Genomic DNA, 9681 nt, shown 5'->3' on the forward strand with positions numbered 1-9681 from the left:
CGTTTCGACGTCCTGGGTTACTGTGCTCTCTCTTCCCTTTGGTTGCAGAGATGGTGGGAATGGCCCACCTCAGCACGAGTGGGGTTATGTGGATACCCAGCTGTACTGACGGTTTTGCCGGGCTTGCTGGCTGATTTCGACTCCGCAACTTCGGGCAGTCGCAGAAGTGGAGCGAAGAGCATAATTTCCGCCATCCTGATCGCCTCCTGACCCATGCTGGCGACGTCGACCGTTTAGGCGAACCTGGATTTGAGCACGAGTCGACGTCTACGCGGTTTAGGCGTCACTGTCAAGAGTGAAGAAGACGGGCGGTATCCGCGAAAACTCTGTGCGAACTCTTCTCGTAGACAAATTCCCTGTAGACCCATAGAGGTATTTTTTACCGTCTACAATTGTATAGGCTTCAACTTCTTCCCTTCTCCCTTTAGTCGCTCCTTACTCAACTTCAGCCAAACCATGTCACCTTTGCCAAAGTTACAAGGAATCCAATGTTGATCATGCTTCGCCTTGTACTTAGCTTGTGACTTGTTTAATTGAGCTTCAACCGTAGCGTGAATATGTGCAATCTTCTCCAGAAATTGTTGAGCCCGTTGTCTTTCACTCCCTTCCTTGCCATCGGCCGTAGCTTCACTAGAAAACATGAGATCGAACGGACTTTGCGGTAAGAATTCATAACACGTCTCAAATGGTGACTTTACCGAAGATCCATGAATAGCCCGATTGAATGCAAACTAAAGATATGGTAAGCTCTCATCCCAAGTCTTGGGATGCCTGGAATTATACTCCTGCAACATGTGAACCATAGTCCGGTTGACTACTTCTGTTTGTCCGTTTTGTTTGTGGGTGAAAGGTCATGCTCTTCTTCAATCTAGTGTCCATCAAACTCCACAAAGAATCCTAAATGTGCTCGACAAAACCGACTATCCCTATCCGAAATAATCAAACTCAGTAATCCAAAGTGATTCCACACATGTTCAAAAAACAATTGCGCTTCACCCGCTCCCGTCACGGTCTTCTTACAAGGAATCAAGATCACCATCTTACTGAACCGGTCCACCACAACGTACAAATAGTCATGCCCGTGCTTGGTCGTTAGCAATCCTCCTAAAAAATCTATAGAGATGCTCTCCCACAGTCTATGTAAAACCCCGTAAATTTAAATTAATATGTGATAATTTAAAATAATATGCGATTAATTAAGATAAGTGGATATTTATCGTGATAAATATCATTAAATGATATATGAGTATGATAGCAAGTGTTTTGAGTGTAAACAAGTCCGTATATGTGAAAAAATCGAGTCGAAAATATGCACAAAGGCAAAACCTGCACAACTGGAAAATTTTGTGCCGATCGACCGCCACATAATTCGCAATTGACCGCCTGATAGGTTTTCAGTTTTTTCTATTTTTAGTTGGTTTCGGATTTTTTTGAGGCCTAGTTGCACATAGGTATTTATATAGTCTTTTTTCACGAAAATTCACATCTTATTTCAGAGTTTTAAAAGTCTAGCAGCCACCAAACCCTCTTTTAAATACTAGATCTTATTTTTGTGAGTTCAAGAGCTTTTGAAGCGATATTTCGATTTGGTTTTGACGTGTGCCTTAGGGATCTGTCTTGGCTTTGCATCCTTCATGTTTTCAGCAGAGATTCCAGGCAAGTTTCATCTCTTCCAACCCTACACCCAGTTTTAAATGGTTTTTAACAAATTTTGTTTTGGTTTTATGAGCCTAATCCACTATTTTGTGTATAAAGAGAATTTCTTTCATAGAATATGATATAAAGGTTTAATCCTTTGTGTATAAAAGATCACCAACGGAATTCCTGAGAATATTTTGGATCACAAAATGTTTTAAACATGAGTTTAATCTATGATTTGGTGTTCTCATAAAGTTTTGATGAATGTGAGCATGCTTGGGGTTTAATTAACATATGTAAAATGTTAAAATTTTATTTCATGTGTTAGATAATCATCAGAGGTGTTATTTTAGTATTTAAAATGATTTATACATGTTTTACATATCAAGTTAATCAAGTTAGAATCACAAAGCATGCACGCGAACACAAATTGTAAAAACTACAGTCACTAGGCTTCTGGCCACTGGCCGGTCGACAGCGACCTAAGGGCCGGTCGACCGCCCCGTGTGCATGACCCTGTGCATGTTTTGACTCAAATTGTTGTTAATCGAGGGATTTTTCTTGATTGGCCTACATTGTTACAGAATGTTTATGATCTGTTTAACATCTGAGGTGTTTGTGAACATGAGGTATTGACCTGTATATCGAGATACATGCACAAACACTTGAATTATGTTCTTAGTTGAGTTTATATGCATAGTTGAGATGCGCAACATATATCTAAGTTGGTAGATTGTTGGTATAACACATGATCATGCATAATTCATCAGATGTGGATATACGGTGTGGATGTTTCCCCTTAATAAGATCGCGACTGTACCACACTAGGAGTATTGGATGTTTCCCACAATGAGACCGTGGCTGTACCAATACTCGAAGATGATCGGGGTTTATTCTGGATTGGGCTAATATGCCTATACTCCAATGTACGGTCATCTGGATGCATCATCCGGAATAGTGAGATATACCTATTAGCACAGTATGATTGAGTAAGGACGTTGAATCCACATGATATTGTGAGAACCTTACAAGAGTATCATTAATTGATAAGATATATATACACAGTTGTAGTTTGCTCCCATGTTAGATTACCCAAGAGTAGGGTACACATCGAATACTTGGCATACATGGTATGGTCTATGGTAATATTTATGCTAGATGATATTTTCTTATGACTACGCCAACTACCTGAGGGTAGTTCTATACTGTGACATTGGCTCTGTATGGTTGAGATTTGGAGTTGTGGTATTTTTCCTTTATGTACTATTTTTCATTCATAGGTTTGGGATTGGTATTTAGCGACTCACAATTTGAGACATGATATATACATGAGGGTTTACTTATTTGGATTATTTCGCTCGACGTACTAATTCTCGTGTTGTGGGTTTCTAAATACCAGTCTCCATTTAGAGTTATATAAAAATTTTATACCTATATGTACTAATAATCACATTTTATTATAATTTTATAAACTCATTATCTATTTTATATGAATAAATATATCACTAATAATTATTTTTATCTTTAATTACAGGTTAATAAAAAATAAAGCCCAACAACCATATCTCTCAACAAAGCCCATGTATTAAATGAAGAATACGTGAAAGAGCCAAAAAGCCCAAGCCCAAATCCAATGGAAGAAGAAAATATGCAGGCAACAATTGGAGAAGGCTGGCATCAATGCCTTCATCGATGGTGGCATCGATGCCTGCATCGATGCTGACGAGTCTGTTATGAATCAAAGGCTGAAAATGGAGGTCTTATGGATAAACATTGATCCAAGTGTTCACATTCATGAATGTTTACTATAAATAGGGGTAGAGAGTGAGGGGTTAAGGGTGTAAAAAATTTTATAACTCCATTTGAAGAAGAGGGTTACTCTTAATTGAGAAGACCTTCCAATTTTATAACTTTTGTTACAATCAATAAAAGAATTTTTTTCACCACTTTAAATTTTCTTCTCTTTGTTTGATGATGATGAAGATGAAGATCAATATGAAGGTTATCTTTTATTTTTCTCTTTTATTTCTTATTTCTTTTTAGTAATTTCTTTCTTATTGCTTATTAGTTTAGATTTACATTCATGTCTTGTAGAGTAGATTTATTTTCTTGTATTTTATTTTATTTTACATTTAATTTGTAGAGTAGATTTACTTTCTTGTATTTTTATTTCTTTTGTAATTTAGTTAGATTTATTTCTTGTTCATAGTGTAAATTTCCTTATTTTCATTTCTCTTCTTTGTAATTAGTTCTTATTCTTTCATTTCATTTCTTGCTTTTATTTCTTAAAATGTGAAATTAATTCTTGTAAGAATCTTAGAATTGTATGAAACTAGTTTAGTTTCCTTTATATTATGTGAATTATTCTCTTGCACTTAAAATGATCATGTATAGGATAATCAACTAGAGAACTAATTTGTAGAAAAAAATTTTGATAATCTATTCTTATCTTGAGTGGTTTGATAGGTTATACTTATGAATTCTAGAATTACTATCTTGTTGTTGTTCTTATCATGAATTTTAATTTGGCTTAGATGATAATTTGATAGGTTATACTTTCCTTAAATGTTTTGATAGTCTATGCTTAATAAATCTAAAGTGTAATATGATAAATAGAGAATGGTTCGTATTTTGTAATTAAAATTAGCTAGTGGATTCAATTCTAGATTATTCATATCTTTAATTGAATCCTTCATCTTTTATTTTCTTGATTTTTCTCTTTTAGTCTTGCTTTTTATTTTTCCTTTGATTCTTTATTCTCTCCTTTAAATCTCAATTTGTTGTCACTTGCATATATTCACAACAATCCTAATATCTCCCAATAATCATACCCATTCATGACTCCTATTTTTTTCACGCACACAACATAAGAGTGTGATCGATAACTCTTTATACTATAACTTGATTAGTTGTGCACTTGTAACTTTTGAACATCATTTATGCCCTGTCATGTACTAACAATATTTTCTTATATACTCCTACCCCTTCCCCTTGGGGATGGTGGAGATGATCTCATTCGTGCTTTAACGCTTGTTGTTTTCCCTCTTTTCAGACGGCGAGTTAGGGGCACGGAGAGTCGCAGGTTGATATGGTTGCATCTTAGCTTCCATCTAGTATATTATATTTATAGTTATTCTTTAGAGCTCCACAGTAGATATTTATATTCAGACATTAAAGTTTGTGTTTTTATTTTGTAGAGGCTGAGTGCTTTAGTGATACTTCTTTTGACCCTTGTATTGAGACTTATTTAAGATTCAGAGTTATTTTATTGGGCCCTGATGAGGGTTATTTATACACTTCTTCTGTGCATATTCTATTCATTGTACTACTTCATTATTCTTTGCATGTTTTGTACCTTCACCTATTTATTGATTCTACTATAGAGATAATAACTGTGATGATGAAACATGTTGTTGCACGGTGTTAGTGCATGGTAGGTTTGACATTCTGGGATTCACCTTGGACTGCAGCCTTGTGTGAACCATGGGGTGTCACAGTTGGTTTCAGAATACTAGTTTTGATATCCTTAGGATCATTCCTATGTCATATTATGGAGCTAGTATAGAGTTTTCTAGGATCATGTATAGAGTCCGCTAGGAATTCCTAGTATGAGTGATGACGTTATATATATATATACACGAAAATTATGAAATTTTTTATGATGACTATTTGCTTTGAAGTATAAAGCATGCGATGAATGATAATAGATACTATTTTCCTATTGATATATATTTTATCTTTATGCCTGAGAACCTATTTACTGTGTTTAACAAGCTCAACTCCTAAATTTATAGATGTTAGGAAGAGGATGTGGTCATAGATGTACCCGTGCCTAGGGAGCTGGGAAAGCTGATACAGAGCTCAAGCCGTAGTAGGCACCGTAGTATTTAGTGGATCTCATAGCACCTTTGGCAGCGTGACTGGTAACAATTGAGGAGCAGTTAGCAAATTAGGCTCAACGGGAGACACTCATTCGGGAGGAGACACCGGAGGAGACACCAATAGATACCCCACCACCACCAGTTGATAATAGAGCTGCTGAGCATGAGGCTTGGTTTCGTCTGGTGGAGAGATACCAGAAGATGAAGGCACCAGAATTTCATGGCTCGTGAGATTCTATTGTCACACACAAGTGGAAGGAAGATGTGAGTAATATCTTAGATATGCTTAATGTGAACACTGTGCAGAAGCAGAGGCTAGCAACATCCAGCCTCAAGGGCGATGCTGGAGGATGGTATCGACTTTGTTTCACTCCAGAGCAGAGGATGACAGTTTTATGGGAGAATTTTGTTTACTTCTTTGACGAGCAGTACGTGTCGGCTACAGCGAAAGCCGAGAAAGAGTTGGAACTAGCCCGGTTAGAACATGGGGATATGTCCGTGATGGATTTTGAGACTAAGTTTATGACATTACTTAGACTCACGGGTATGTGGCACACTGAGGAGCGGTAGGCTCAGATGTTTTGATGGGGCTTCGCTCGAGTTTGTCATTATCTTGTGTTGAGGATATTTCATTCAGTGCGGGAGGTGGCCGATGCCGCCATATTTTAGGAGATAGAGACGACCATGTTTCAGAAGGGCAAGTGATAAAGGAAAGGGAAATAGGTCATTCATAGGACCAGGAGGACCCCAGCAGCAGGGTAAGGGTCTACATCAGCAGAGTCACCATAAGAAGGGACGTCAGCAGGACCAGAAGGCGTAGTAGTAGTGCAAGTTTCAAGGGACTTGTTTCAATTGCAATAAGTTTGGACACAAAGCAGCAGAATACCATAACGAACTAGCAGCAGGCTAGCAGGGCAAGAATCAGAACCAGCAGTAGTAGCAGAATCGTGCTCAGGGCCGAGGACAGGGCCAGTAGTTGAGGATTGAGGTACCACCAGCAGTTTCAAGGATCAAGGGGCAGGTGCGAGCCATTCAGGAAATTCAGCAGGGACAGATAGTCCCATACATTCCAAGCGATGCAGCGCAGCAGCCTTCGGCTACCGGTAGAGTATATGCAGTTGTTCCTCACGACCATGACGTGAGCGAGGCCGTAGTGGAAGGTACGTTCCTTGTGAACTCTTTTTCAGCCCGTATTCTTTTTGATTCTAGCGCTTCACATTCGTTCATCTCCTATGATTTTATGATTAGACTTCAGCTTGTAGCGCAGCCTTTAGATATTCCGTTATTTGTATCTACTCCTTTGGGAGAGGTGTCCCTCTTAAATAGTATTTGTAGGAGATGTATCGTTAGCTTAGACGATTCTGAGTTCGTGATTGATTTGATCGTGTTGCATATGTCTGAGTTCGATATTATTCTTGGTATGGATTGGTTATCTTCCTACCATTCGAGTATCAACTATTTTGTGAAGACAGTCAGCTTGTGAGCTTTTGATGGATCTGAGTTGGTGGCAGTGACCTCACGAGGCAACCAGTTTGTAGAGTTATTTCTAGCATACATCGATGAGGTGATATTTCGAGAACGGGGTGCCGATTTTAGCAAGATGCGAGTGGTCTCAGAGTATCAGGATGTCTTCCAAGACAATACCGGGTTTACCTCCCGTGAGAGAGATCGAGTTTTGCATAGAGTTACAGCCAGGCACCATGCTGATTTCCTGAGCATCTTATCGTATGACACCTGCTGAGATGAGGGAGCTACAGATCTAGTTAGATGAGTTGTTGTCTCAGGGTTTCATTCACCGAAGTTATTTTTTGTGGGGAGGGCCGATCCTTTTTGTGAAGAAGAAGGACGGTCATGTGATTGTGCATATATTATCGTGAGTTGAACAAAGTCACCATCAGGAACAGGTATCCACTACCGAGGATTGATGACTTGTTCGACCAGTTATAGGAGCATAGTGTTTCTCGAAGATTGATCTTTATTCCGGTTATCATCAGTTGCATATTCGAGAGATGGATATTTCCAAGACCGCCTTTCTGACTTGATATGTGTCTTTCGAGTTTCTTATCATGTCATTTGTGCTGACCAATGTACCCGCGGTATTCATAGATTTGATGAATCGGGTTTTTCGTCCATTCTTAGATCAGTTCATGATTGTGTTCATCGACAACATTCTTATTTACTCGAGATCAGAGGCAGAACATGAGCAGCACCTACGGTTGGCATTGCAGACTTTGCAGGAGCACCAGCTATATGGTAAGTTCAGCAAATGTGAATTTTGTCTATCAGATGTTAGATTTTTAGGCCATGTTATCAACCGGGAGGGCATTACAGGAGATCCGGCTAAGGTGGAAACCATTCTTGATTGGAAGCCGCTGAAGACCGTTACCGAGATTCGTAGCTTTTTGGGTATGGTGGGCTATTACAGGAAGTTCATTCAGGATTTTTGAAGATTGCAACGCCACTTACATGCCTTACGAATAAGGGTGTATAGTTTGTTTGGGGCACAGAGTGCTAGAAGGCCTTTGAGACTTTGAAGGCTAAGTTGACTTCAGCGCCGGTGTTAATTCTTCCGAGCAGTGATAAGACTTTTATCATCTACACTAATGCGTCTTTATCGGGTCTTGGGGGTGTCTTGATGTAGACCCAGAGAGTTGTGGCCTATATTTCGAGGCAGTTGAGGACTCATGAGCAAAATTACCCCACGCATGACTTGGAGCTAGTAGGAATGGTCTTTGCACTAAAGACTTGGAGGCATTATTTGTATGGAGTACGGTTCGAGCTGTTCATAGATCATCAGAGTTTAAAATACATCTTTTCATAGAAGGAACTCAATCAGAGACAACAACGATGGGTCGAGTTTATCAAAGATTATGAGTTTGCACTTCAGTACCATCCGGGGAAGGCGAATATGTTAGTCTTGTTAGGTCCCATGTTTATGAGCCTACTACCTAATCTTATTTTGATGATTACAAACAATTTTTAACAACGTTTGTCAAGTGTTTATATTTAATTGTTAGGTAATCTACACAAATAGTTAAGTTGGAGGTTAGATGGATTGCGTCTTAACGATGACATTCAATGGATGTTGGCGGAATACTAGAGTGAAGCTATGCATAATTCAAATCAATGATTCAAGATTAAGCTTCATCCGCAAAGTTTACCAAGATGAGCTCTATTGAAGATCAAGATTGCTTGGGTAATTTAGTTTTAGGTTTATGCTTTGTGTGTTAAATACTCTAAGCTCAATATTATACACACACACACACACACACACACATAATTTATTGGTTTATCCGTTTTCTTGCTTTATCTACAAACAAAGTTTTTACAAGTAAAATAATTATTTGTATACATACATGTTTGTTTTCATGTGGATAAATGGTTTTGGTTTAGTGATATAGATATGAAACACATATACATTCATATACATATTTATATGTTTCATATTTATCATTTTGTCAAATGCATATATTATACAAAACTTTATTTTTGCATAATTTGAGTTTTTAGTTTGTAGACTTCATAACAATATTTTATATCATTTCATTAAGTATATAAATTATTTTACAAAGTTTCAAAATTGTGTTTAAATCAAATGTCAAAAACCTGTATGTTTAGTTTTTATATTTTTGGACTATTTTTTAAAATGATGAATTTTCACTTTTTAAAAGTGCAATTCCAAAAATTCTTTTAGTAATATGTTTATTTTCATATTTATAAACTTTTCTCAAAGTTTTATATTTTTTAGAATTTATTTGCTATTTTTAAAAGAGGTTTAAAAATTAGATTTACTATTCATAACAGGCTCAGTATGAGTTATAAGTCGACTGATGCATAAGTCTAAGAGTGTCCTATCAATAATAGTGTTTCCTAGCTGAGAAGACTTTCTTAGGGACTTGGGTTGACCTCTCATTTGTGCATAGGTCTTTTAAAAAATTAGCATAGGAGGGGAACTATTCTTGACATCTAAAAGACGAATGCTGATTTTAACCTGCTTAAACATGTCTAAGATCTTCTCTATCTGAGGATAGTTCTTCCTAGGTCTAAGTATATTTTGGAAGGGTGCAATAGGTTTGAAATTATCTAGATTAGAATCAAATTCGATTTCTTATTCATGGTCATTAGAAGAAGAGGATGATTGCGCAAAATCATCAGAAGGAGG

Source organism: Asparagus officinalis, chromosome 8 (assembly GCF_001876935.1).
Source record: "Asparagus officinalis chromosome 8, Aspof.V1, whole genome shotgun sequence".
Taxonomy (NCBI): Eukaryota; Viridiplantae; Streptophyta; class Magnoliopsida; order Asparagales; family Asparagaceae; genus Asparagus; species Asparagus officinalis.